Source organism: Schistocerca gregaria, chromosome 2 (genome assembly GCF_023897955.1).
Source record: "Schistocerca gregaria isolate iqSchGreg1 chromosome 2, iqSchGreg1.2, whole genome shotgun sequence".
NCBI lineage: Eukaryota > Metazoa > Arthropoda > Insecta > Orthoptera > Acrididae > Schistocerca > Schistocerca gregaria.
The window spans coordinates 784,604,555-784,616,715 of NC_064921.1; the positions used below are offsets into that span (position 1 = coordinate 784,604,555).

Below are 12,161 nucleotides of genomic sequence, written 5' to 3' on the forward strand. Positions count from 1 at the left end.
CATTCACTAGGTTGCGGATCTGAAACATAATCATCACGAATCGCGGGTGGTTGTAATTGAAGTGCAGCTTCTGACAAGAGGTCCAGTGTGAGCTGTAACTATCATAAGGCTGCGAAAACCGACTTATGATGTTAAAAAAAATTTCCACTTTTGGCTACCATTTACAAATATGGCGCTCTGAATGCAAGACAGATGCATAGAAATGTTTACGTAACAGGTTAGGAACAGGAGGTGGGAAGAAAAGGTCAAAGAAGTGAAAAAGGTATAATGTAGTTTTATTATTAACCACACAGTTCGTTCAATATGAGCACCAGAGAAGACGAGAATGCCGAATCCGTAAAACGTCGTGGTCAACAAGTGCTTGTAGGTATTCTGGTAGCGCCTGAGCAACGTACTCCTGTATACCGGCCTTCAGATCAGGTACAGACTGGAAGTGTCTCTGGTAAATTTTTTTCTTTTTGAATCATGAGTCTTCTGACTGGCTTCACGGGTCCCGCAACGAATTCCTTTCCTGTACCAACCTCTTCATCTCAGAGTAGCACTTTCAACCTACAACCTCAATTATTTGCTGGTTAATACCTTCTTTTATACGTCCTCAGAGCCAAAAGTCACATCAATACATTAAATGTTTTTTCAGCTGCGAATACGAACAATCATGAAATAATCAGATTTATAAAGGAATGAGCAAAATGAGAATTTTTGCCAGACTAGAAACCGAACCCGGATTTCCCGATTTATGCAAGTGGTCGCCTTAACATTTTTTTTTCTTTTTCACGCCGGCTGGAGAGTAGGTGGGCAAGGGTCAGGGATCGAATCAGAGGCCTGGCCACGATGTCTCCTGTACCCTCTCCCCCCTCCCCTCCCTGATTCCTCACCTGTCACTTTACTGGTCCTATACACTGTACTTACCTTTTTTATTTATTGTTTTCATTGGTTTTTGTTTTTTATCTTTGTTTATTTATTTGCTGAAATCTTACAACTTTCTACTCAAAACAGATAGACACGAAACTGGATTCAATATTCCATAGTTTCCGCCTTTTAAAAAAATAAGAAACTTCATTTCCAGTCATGGCCTGCAGCAATTTTTGAAAATACCTAGAAAACCGGTTTCTTTTTCTGTTGCTTTCTGTAAAGTTTAGCGAAAGCAAGGAAACAGGAATGAAACATTCGAACGGATTAAGTAGCAGATGCAGCATATTCGGGAAAAGCTCATGAGAGCGTGACAACCTTTGCTACGTACAATGGGCTGTAATCAGATATTGGTAAAAGGCACAAGGGTCCAGGTCATGCCCATTACCCACCATGTATTGAGCGTAATACGCGACAATCCGCATTACTGTATTGTTCTTCGTTCTTGGAAAGAAAGTTGAATCGGGACCTGGCAAGAAATGCCAATTGTCGACGGAGCCGATTCCATTTTCTGTGGCCGCAGGGGACCAACCGATGACATAATGTATCCGTTTCAACTACTGCATCGGTCTGTCTCACTAGGGCCAGTAGGGTCAGGTCGAACGTTGGTGCGCAGAAGGCTATGAACGACTCGGTGCCACGACGACGCCACTTCCATCGGAAAAATACGTAGGTTGACATTTAATCAGACAACCTTCCAGTATGTCTCTCGTGAAAGGAACTACACATCGGAAGCGCGGTTTGGAAACGTCCAGCGACATAATGTTTTTACAGAGAGATGTGACTGGAGACTGGAAAAGAACAGCAACCCCCAAATTACTTACATGAATAAAAAATTCACGAATATGCCTTAATTTTTACCTATCCTACCAACATTTATTGGAGGGGTTCAGCTTGCAGGTCGTAGACATGCAAAAAGGGGATCTGTAAGTGATTGGGGGACGCGAAGACACGTTAAAACATTGCGTCGGACAAATGAAGCAGAAGCCGAAGAGTTTTTCCAACCTTAAAGGAGGGCGGGATGTGTACACCCTGCACCACTTCATTCACCACAGATGTTGTCGTATCTCATATCAGAGGTCAAAATCGAACACAAAATTCTTTGGGAAGCCCAAACAAACCAGGTGATTTGCGGAAATGAGAACGAACTACAATGGAGATACCTCATTACAATGAAAAGCTGCCCAAGACTCCTCATGGAGAGCTGGCGTAACAACACAATCGAGGAGGGAAGTAAAATGAGCAGACGGTATATCATTTGATGCCACTCTAGTGTCAACATCGGAAACGTTGGGATGACCACTAAAGGTCAACTGTAGAACGAATAGTAGTGAGACACGTCCTTCGAGACCGCGTTCCAAGCTGAATTAGGTCATACAGAGACGCCAATTCATCCTAGAGAATAGAACGTGACTGAGAACGCAAACGAAGGCCATGTATTTCTTTAAAGTCAGTACCGCCATTAGACTGTTTTTTATTTGCAGTGTTACATTTACACGATCATGATTTCGGCGTCAAATTTCCATTATCAAGTGTTATATTAAATACAACAGTATTCCATCTGAAGCACTGTATAACACAGTTGATAATGGCACTTTGAAGTCGAAACCATGATCGTGTAAGTGTAACACTGCAAACAAAAAACAGTCTAATGGCGGTACTGACTTGAGAGAAATATATTATGACTGTGGCCCCACATTATGAAAAAATTATTAAAGACCATGTAATTGTAGTCTTTTGAGTGGCAAGAGTGTCATATTATCGCAGTGAACTTTCCTAACTCTTTCAACGGACGTGTAGACTATGATAAAGACCACGGAGGACAGTATAATAAAATTTCCGAGTTCTTGTCATTTCAGGCACTTTACCAGAGCTAAGACGCATGAAAGCAGCACGAAGCCGAAGTCTAGCAATGGCACCCCTCTATTCCATTATTGAGGGATAACGCACTTGGCAGAGTACGACCAGATCCAGATGGAGCATATAGAAAAATTAAGGCGAGATCATAAAAACGACACCTTAGATGTCGACGGTTGTCAAGCGTTTCGATGTCCGTCAGTGGAAAACCATCTGGCGCAACATTTAAAAAAAACGTAGTATAGGCAGGGAAACAAGACACATCAAATAGAATTTCTTACAAAAATGTATTACCTTGGGTACCATAAATAAACTGTCGTAACTCAGCAAACCGTAATGAGAGCTTAAGGTAAGTCACGTATACGCCTACATTAGTTAATACAAGTAAGGCGCGAGAAGAGAACTATAAAAAAATTTACACATCACCTCCCGCTCTCCACAATACCGGCAGACGGCGGAGACGAAGGTACAGGACTTAAATCCTCTCCACCGGAAGGTGCAGATTCCATGCTTTGTTTCCTTTCGGCGCGAAGCTGCACGCGCAGGTTCAAAATGTTGTTTCACGTGAATCCGTGACGGCATAACTTCTTGACACGGAAAAACATTGGCTCATTTAGGTCCATTGCGCTGAGGAGAGGGGGAGGGGGAGGCTTCCCAACTCCAATCACTGAAGCGCGAAAGCAACTGGTAAAGGCATGCGTATTCAAATACAGAGATACGTAAACAGAATAAGGCGCTGCGGTCGGCAAAACCCATATTATACAACAAGCGTCTGTCGCTGTTGTTTGATCGGTTACTGCTGTTGCAACGGCAGGTTATCAAGATTTAAGTGAGTTTGAACGTGGTGCTGTAGTCGGCGCAGAAGCGACGGGACACAGCGTCTCCGAGGTCGCGATGATATGGGGATTTTCCCGTACGCCCATTTCACTATCAGGAATCCGGTAAAACATCAAATCTCTGACATCGCTGGGGCTGAAGAAAGATCCTGCTAGAACGTGACCAGCGACGATTGAAGAGAACAGTTCAACGAGACAAAAGTGCAATCCTTTCGCAGATTGCGGCAGACTTCAGTGCTGGGCTATCAATAAGTGTCGGCATGCGAACCATTCGACAAAACATCATCGATATGGGCTTTCGGAGCCGAAGGTCCACTCGTGTACCCTTGATGACTGTAGGACGTGGAGCCTTACGCCTCACCTCGGAACGCCAACACTGACAATGGACTGCTGATGACTGGAAACGTGTTGCCTGGTCGGAGGAGTATCGTTTCAAATTGTGTCGAGCGGATGGACGTGTGCGGTTATGTACACAATATCATGGATCTATGGACCCTGCATGTCAGATGGAAGCTCTGTATTATTCTTCCGTAATATTACATTCCGAAAGCTTCTGTTCTCAGCTTGTCTGTATTGTTCGTCTTATAAGGCTGCAATTGAGTCTCAGATTTTCTATTCGAAATTAATATATTTTAGTTTCCGCCAGAGTGCAATTTATAGTCACTTTTTCTTCGCTATCGTCAATTACTTTGCTGCTGAAACAGGAAATATCATCTATTACCCTTAGTGTCTCTTTTCCTAAACCAATTTCCACAGCGTTATTGGTTCACCTCGATTATACGCCATCATCCTTGTTTAACCATCGTTGATATTCATCTTGTAAGTTGGACTCCTGGAACGCTCGTCTGAGATTAAACGCTTCCACAGGCCACCAAACTCGCCAGACATGAAAATTTTTGAGCTTATCTGGGATGCTTTGCTGCGTGCTGTTCGGAACAGATCTCCACCCCCTCGTACTCTTAGAGATTTCTGGGCGGCCCTGCAGGATCCATGGTGTTAGTTACCGCCAGCACTAGTTTAGACATTAGTTGAATCAATGCCATGTCGTGTTGCGGCACTTCTGCGTGTTTGCGGGGGCCGTACACCATATTAGGCAGGTGTCCCAGTTTCTTTGCCTCTTCTATGTATAAAGCAAAGACAGGCAATGCAGCATCTGAAGCTGGCTGCATCATCTGACTACGTGGAAGAGAAACCTCAGTAACTTGTTGTTTCATTCTAGCAGCATTTTACGAACTAACTTTGAGGGCAGTACTCAAAATGAAACAGACTTCTTGGAGCTTACTGAGGCTGGCAACGAACGATCCCAATGAGCTGACTGAGAACTCTGTATGAACAAGAAATCATTGATTTTTAAAGGACTATGTCGGCTCACTATTTCCCCCTTCCCGCAAACGAATCCTGAAACACTTCACAGGATTTAGCTAATATGAAAAGTGGCTCTGCCCCTCCAGAGCACGTCTGGCCAACCACATTAAGAGACCTCCCCCTACTCAATCGGTAGTGATTTATGTGGACTTCACAAAGTCAAAGTTCTGTAGTAACAGCATTCACCTGAAAGCTAAAAGTAACTGATTTTCCTCTTACGGCCAGCAACACCAATGTTTTATGTCACTTGGCCCTGCCTAGAGACCTTTCGTGGGTTGGGACCGCTGCTGTAGCACTCTGACCTATGTAAACCCACTGACCTTGCGCTTCTCAGGGACAAGTGTCAAGCTTGCTGCCTCTGCTAAGAGGTGCCTTCTAGCCGTAATCTTCTGCTGTGATGCCTTACAACAACGTCTGTTCGGTTGATGGAGTTACCAGTTAATTCTCTGAAATTCTCCCCTGGGACAGCTGTCCAAGACATCTGCAATTCGCTGGGCTCTAGCCTTACTGTTAGCCTCCGATAACATATACGCTACCTACTTTGTATGCTCGCCTCATTGTGTCCCTGACGTCCTATCTTGGAGTACCCTTTACGTCTTCCAGCTGTCTTATGTTTAACAATGTACAAGTCATTATACCGTCAATATATGTCCTCCCATAGGAAAAGTTTTTTGACATGTACTTGGTAAGAAATTTGCAATCTGGTTTGTGTTGTGGTAAGAACATCTTAGTTCGAAAACTGACATTTTATACATTCTTGTTTAACCACGTTAGTCGTTTTTACATTTTGTACTTTGTGAAGTTCACTTTTCTCTTCACTTTTGCACACATGTAAACAGCAATATAAAATATAGTTTCCTTTTCGCTGCAGTTATATACATTTAGATAGGTGATTGTACTGTATATTTTCATAAATAAATTGTTTATATGCAAACTGATCTCTAGCGTAGCTGAGAACCGGACAAGGGTACATCTAGAACCGGGGGCTCAAGGATGCAACAGCATGTTACGCCTACAAGGCGGGTGACGCAACCCGCCGAGCAGCTTACGCAATCTTGGCAGCGCGCCAGCGCCGGACTTGGCGCACAGCCGGACGGGAGCAGTTATATACATTTAGATAGATATGCACAGAAGCATTGGTCAATTTTTCACTGTACTTTTCAGATACATACAAAAAGCAGTTTAAATCGTTAGGTAAATAAATGTTTTCACGTTACAGATACGTGAAATACACTATGAGAATAAAATATTTTTGTCTCTCCTTTTTTAGTAGTTTACATACACACATCAATATTTACTTGTTTATCTTTCTTCTCATTCCACGTACGCAAACATATCAATGCAAAACATTACATATGAAAAAGAACAAATATCCTCACACGATTCTTATTTATATTTTCTTTATGTGATTCACAATTCCATTGTAGTAACAATTCAGTTATGAGGGCTGACGTTACGGTATTTACTTTGATAATGGGGCTATAAATCATTACATCTGATTTAGTTAACGGGCTTACAATTCATAGCATTAACTTTAGTAATAGAATCAGAGGTCATAATATTGGATGCCGTACACATGTCAGTTTCAGCTGGAATCGTAACTCTAATCGCCACAGCTGAGCCGACCGTTACGTTTACATCGGCGAACTTGCCGTTAACCGGCTGAATATTCTTATTTACAAGATTAGTCTCTGCTGGGAAGTTAACACCATTACATGGGATAGCAAATTTCTAAAACGTTATCACTTTTACGTAAAGCAACTAAAGATGTTGCCACTCATTAATGCTAGTGGAAAAACGTATCTTTGCAAATAGATGCCGATCATACGAAACAATGGTACGTGCTTAAATATTATGGAATTTCTACAGATCTTAGTTTTCATTACAAAAAATTCTAAATATCTAATTAAATGCCGAAAACAAGTCTCAGCACCCAGGAAATTTGTTTCTACTGAAATAGATCTAATGAATTTCAAAGCATTTACCGATTCTGCACTTTTTGCCTGATGTCGTATGCGCCGAAAATCGTTATTGTAATAAGGTAATAATTTTTTAACTCTTTGATTTCAGTTTCTTTTTCTTCCAGATTTTCTTACTTTTTTCGGAGATCAAGATCTTTATCCTCTCTTTCTCATGATATCTGAATTTCTCAGAGTATTTAATTAGTGTCTCATTGATTTCATTCGTTATTCATTCTCACGGAACGTCGTATGTCACAGGAAAGAACATACAGCATAAAAATCAATTCCTGTCAAGGTCGCCAGTATAACTCTCCTTCTCCAATCCAGAAGAAGAGTTATATTGATGAAGAAAATTATTTATAGTTTTCAGAATGAGAGTATGTAGACTAGTACTCTTTTGCCAGAATAACAGTCTCACAGTTACTAATTTGCTACTGTGTAAATATTAATTATTTCAGGTGTACCAATTTTACTGGTATTTGGACATTGGACTTCATAATGAAAAAGGAAGATTCAAGAGTGGAATTAAAATTCAAGGCGAAAGAATATCAATGATAAGATTCATTGATGACATTGCTGTTCTCAGTGAAAGTGGAGAAGAATTGCAAGATCGGCTGGATGGAATAGGCAGGCTAATGAGTACAGAATATCTATTAGAGTAAATCGAAGAAAGACGAAAGTATGAGAAGTAGCAGAAATGGGAACAGCGAGAAGCTTAACATGAGGATTGGTGATCACGAAGTAAATGAACTTAAAGAAATCTGATACCTACTCAGAATGTAACCTATGACAGAGTCAGAAGGAGACTGAAAGCAGACTATCTCAGGTAAAAAGGGCACTCCTGGCCAAGAGAAGTCAAAGGTCATTCAATTACAGATATTAAATGGTATTTATAATACAAAATGTATACAACTTTAAGAAACATTTGATACACATGGGAAACGATATCGATGTATCGTTACAAATGGTAGCTGATCACAGAAAACTAAATGACATTACTATCAACACAGTCTTCCCAGTTCCATATGTCGATGAAATTTTGGACAGATCGGGTAAGGCAAAATATTTTCAACGTTTCATTTAACTAAGGGATACCATCAGGTGTTAGACGAAACATACCGAGAGTTTACAGTCTGTAGTTCACCGTATTCTTATTATGTGTATGAAAGCATATGGAACTTCATTCTGCACCCTCCACATTCCAAAAGTTGATGAATTAAGTTCTAATTTTTGGTCCATATCTAGAAGAACACAATGCCCACTGGCGAGGCTTTCGAGACGATATGGCAACAAATTTTGAAATTACTGGTGGATAAATGTGAATTTTTAAGGAAGTGTTCATCTACGTGCGGCATGTCCTAGCTGAGGATGGTTTAGAGCCACATCCAAACGAGTTAAAGGCATTGGTGGAATATCCCCAGCCCAATGCAATAAAAGCATTAAAAACCCTCAGGTTAGTCGGGCACTTCCAAAGTGACTTTAGTTAATAGGCAAGACACTACATGAGTTGTTCAAGAAAGGTGTTAGGTTTGAATGGGGTACCATGCAAGAAGATGAATTCCAAGTGCTAAAAGAAAAGCTACTCAATCCCCCTATATTGAAATACCTAGATTTTTCATTAAAATGACCCTATTGACACTCATCTTAGGCAAGAGAGGTAGGTAAAGACCTTTAAGTTGCAAATTCGTCCAGAACTCTGAACAAGGCAGAGCGAAATTATAATGCCACTGGGAGATAGTTTGGGCAGTCAAACATTTCAGACCATATCTGTTTGGTTTGAACGTTGATGAATGTGTTATTGCTATCGTCGGTCCCCTGAGGTAGGAGACTGAAATAATAAATATATACTATCATTACAGGATGCTGTGACAAAATCCATTGTAGCAGAACCGATAAACAGTAGGACGCAGATATAGAGGCTCGTGTTCTGGTGGAAAGAATAATTCTAAGATTTGGGACCTCCTCATTAATACTCAATGACAATGGTAGCAATTTTTTGAGTGACACTTTGAAGACAGTGTGCATCTTGTTACCATCCCCAATCGTACGGAGCGTTGTAAAGCTCACATCAAACTGTAACAGAATTCCTGAGACACTATATTAGTAGGGCGCAGTCAAATTGGAACGAACGTTTTCCATTCGCAGTGCTTGTGTACAATACAACACCTCACACCGCCACGAATTATACAGCAAATGAGTTATTATTCGGTAGAGCGTGTAATATACCGGGTATATTTCAAGGACACCCCGCAGATGTTCCTTGTAATTACGAGGTCAGGTGCTCCAATCAAAGAAGAAAGTGGGACAGATACTCCAATGTGCCATGTATCGCAGTAAACAGTGAAAGGAGAAGGACAAGGAGAACTACGATACAGACCAGAATCTGAAAGAATTTGAAACAGATGATCAAACTTTATTGTATGATGAAAGCGTCAGAAGGAACACAACCATTAATCTTCACATGTAGTAACGAATCCCATACACTGTAGTAAGAACAAAGGGCCTAAATGTAGTCATGCGTTTAAAGAGAAATAAATTTTTAATAGTTCATACGAATTGTATTGAAATAGAAATTTTTCTTGGATTTCAGATGAGGAAGCTATCGAGAGTGCTGCACCGGGTGAGCTGTGTTGCTGCAGTGTACACATATGGACCATTTCAAGATTTTGACGTAGAGAAGCTCCCTTCATCACTGAGTTTATTTTATGATAGTTCTGGCAACGTACGAATCTATATTGTGACGTGGAAAACCGTTAGCTACATTAATCTGGAAGAACTTCATGGAAAAGCTGATATCACAGAAAGCGTTGCACACTTATCTTTAGGCTATTGTCAACAGTAGTTAGCAAGCATGGGAATAAGCGATCGAGGGTATACAGTTGTAGAGCAAGCCTTAGAACGGCATGTCAAGTTGGTAGCCCAGCGCCTGCTATACGGACGTTTGAGTCACAGCTCCCGTACAAGATAAGTAATTTTAGTGGTAATAAACTGTTTCTAACACTTTAAACTAATTTATTGCGTTAATTATAGTGCTCTTCAAGCCTACCATTAAAAGTTTATGTCTTACTCGCGTATTTTCACAGTAATCCCGCAATGTTTTGTTTACATATTGCGGCCAGGCCGAACTTTTGAGCTTTCCGATTAAACTTCATACCGCAATTTTAAGTGCATTTACTGATAGTTAAGTGTGCCAAATACGTTTTCTGCCCCTTTATATCTGTAGAGTATCGTCATCTCGTAAGTAATTTCCAGTAACAAACTTCTGAACCATTGTTTACATTGTCGCGAGTAGGCCTAATTTTTCGTACACGTATTTTCATTGTTTTCCGGTAACTTAATTGTCTTTCTGTCACTAAAATCCATTTGTACCTGAGAGTAAAGTGCCTGACGTGCCGTAGAATCGTTAGCTCCGGGGTCTGGTGGGGATGGATGTAGTAACTTTTTCCATTGGGGCGATTGTAGTGGCGTGGGAATTGGGAAAATGAGCGAGACTCATCAGTGGTTCTGTAGGCTATGCAGTAGAGATAGAAAGATTGTGGAACAGGAGGGGAAAATTGCTGCCCTTCAGGCTGAGTTAGATGAGGCTAGGCGAGAACTGGGCAGGTTAAGGGGGAAGAAGGGTAAACAGGGGTGGGAAGTGGCAACAGGCATAAGGAACAGGCCAAGAAATTCTTCTGACAGCTTTCTTATTAATGTACAAAATAGGTTTGACCTGTTGCCTCACTCAGAAACTGATGAGCCTCTCACAGAAATAGATGTAGACAGGGCTCAACAAGCTTTCAGCAGCAATTTGAATAAGAAGGTAGGGAAGTCTGCAAAGAGAAAGAAAGTCTTGTTGCTAGGTAGTTCGCATGCTAGGGGTGTGGGCCAACTTCTGCAGGATGAATTAGGGTCAGAATACCAGGTCACAAGTGTTTTCAAACCTAGTGCTGGACTGGGGCAGGTTACAGAGGATTTAGGTTCACTATGTAGAGGCTTTACTAAGGAAGATACCGTGGTTATTGTTGGTGGGCCGGGCAACAGTATTGACAGAGATCTGGGGTACAGCATAGAGTGTGACCTGGCAAATATTGCATCGCCATCGAGTCATACCAGTGTTGTGTTTGTGTCGGTTCTGGAGCACCACGACCAGCCTCATTTGAGCTCTTCTGTCAGTAGAGTTAATTTGGAGTTGGAACGGCTACTTGGATCTGATGTGGGGTCACACATTGGCGTGGTTCCTGTTGATTCACTCTGTAGTTGGGACTATACTAGACATGGCCTACACCTCAAAAAGAAGGGGAAGGGTAAATTGGCTGGGCTGATAGCAGGAAATTTAAAGGGGGGAGGAACTACATCTCATGGTGGTAACTCTTTTTTAGTGTAAGATCAGTGTCCAGTGGGAAACTCAGCCAGGCAAGTACTAAAGATGAGCGAGACTCACAAAAGTAAAATGAAAAATAATGTTAGTATATTTCATCAAAATATTTGGGGATTGAAGAATAAAATTGATGAGCTTCGGCTTTGTTTAGAAGATATAGAAACTGAGAATGTAACAGATGTACTATTCCTGTCTGAGCATCACATTGTCACTGATATGCAGAAGGTTAGCACCAATGGGTACAAATTAGCTGCACATGTAAGTAGAGATAATATGATGAGAGGAGGAGTTGCCATTTATGTCAAAAGCTTCCACAGCGCAAAAAATTTAGAAACTAAATTTTTTTGTGTAGAGCAACATATGGAAGCATGTACCATTGAACTAAAACTAAATGATGGCCCTTTCATAATTGTAAGAGTGTATAGGTCCCCCTCAGGGAATTTCCAGCTATTCCTAGAAAACATGGATGCTTTGTTGTGCTATCTGTCAGACAGGGGGAAGCAAATTATCATTTGTGGGGATTTCAATGTTGATTCCCTGAAAGAGTGTAATAGGAAGAATGACCTTGTAGTATTACTCAGTTCTTTCAATTTGAGCTCCATCATTGATTTTCCTTCTCGGATAACAAAGAACAGCAGGACATTGATACATAACTTTTTTATAGACCAAGATAAGTTTAAGGACATAAATGCTTATCCTGTTGAGAATGGTCTTTCAGATCATGGTGCACAGCTAGTTACAGTACATGACATAGCTCCATGCAGTGTATCAAATCAGAATTTCAAAGCAGTGCGTTCAATTAACAATATAAATACTGCAAACTGTAGGGAAAGTCTAAAGCAGCTAGACTGGGATGAAGTGTATATGGAAACC

At 41.1% G+C, this 12,161-nt stretch overlaps 1 protein-coding gene across 2 annotated transcripts in view; it reads right to left on the reverse strand.

Moving 5' to 3' along the window:
- The window catches only part of LOC126336475 (uncharacterized), a 193,052-nt gene that overhangs the window by 140,688 nt on the left and 40,203 nt on the right, over nucleotides 1-12,161 (reverse strand). The window lies entirely within an intron of this gene.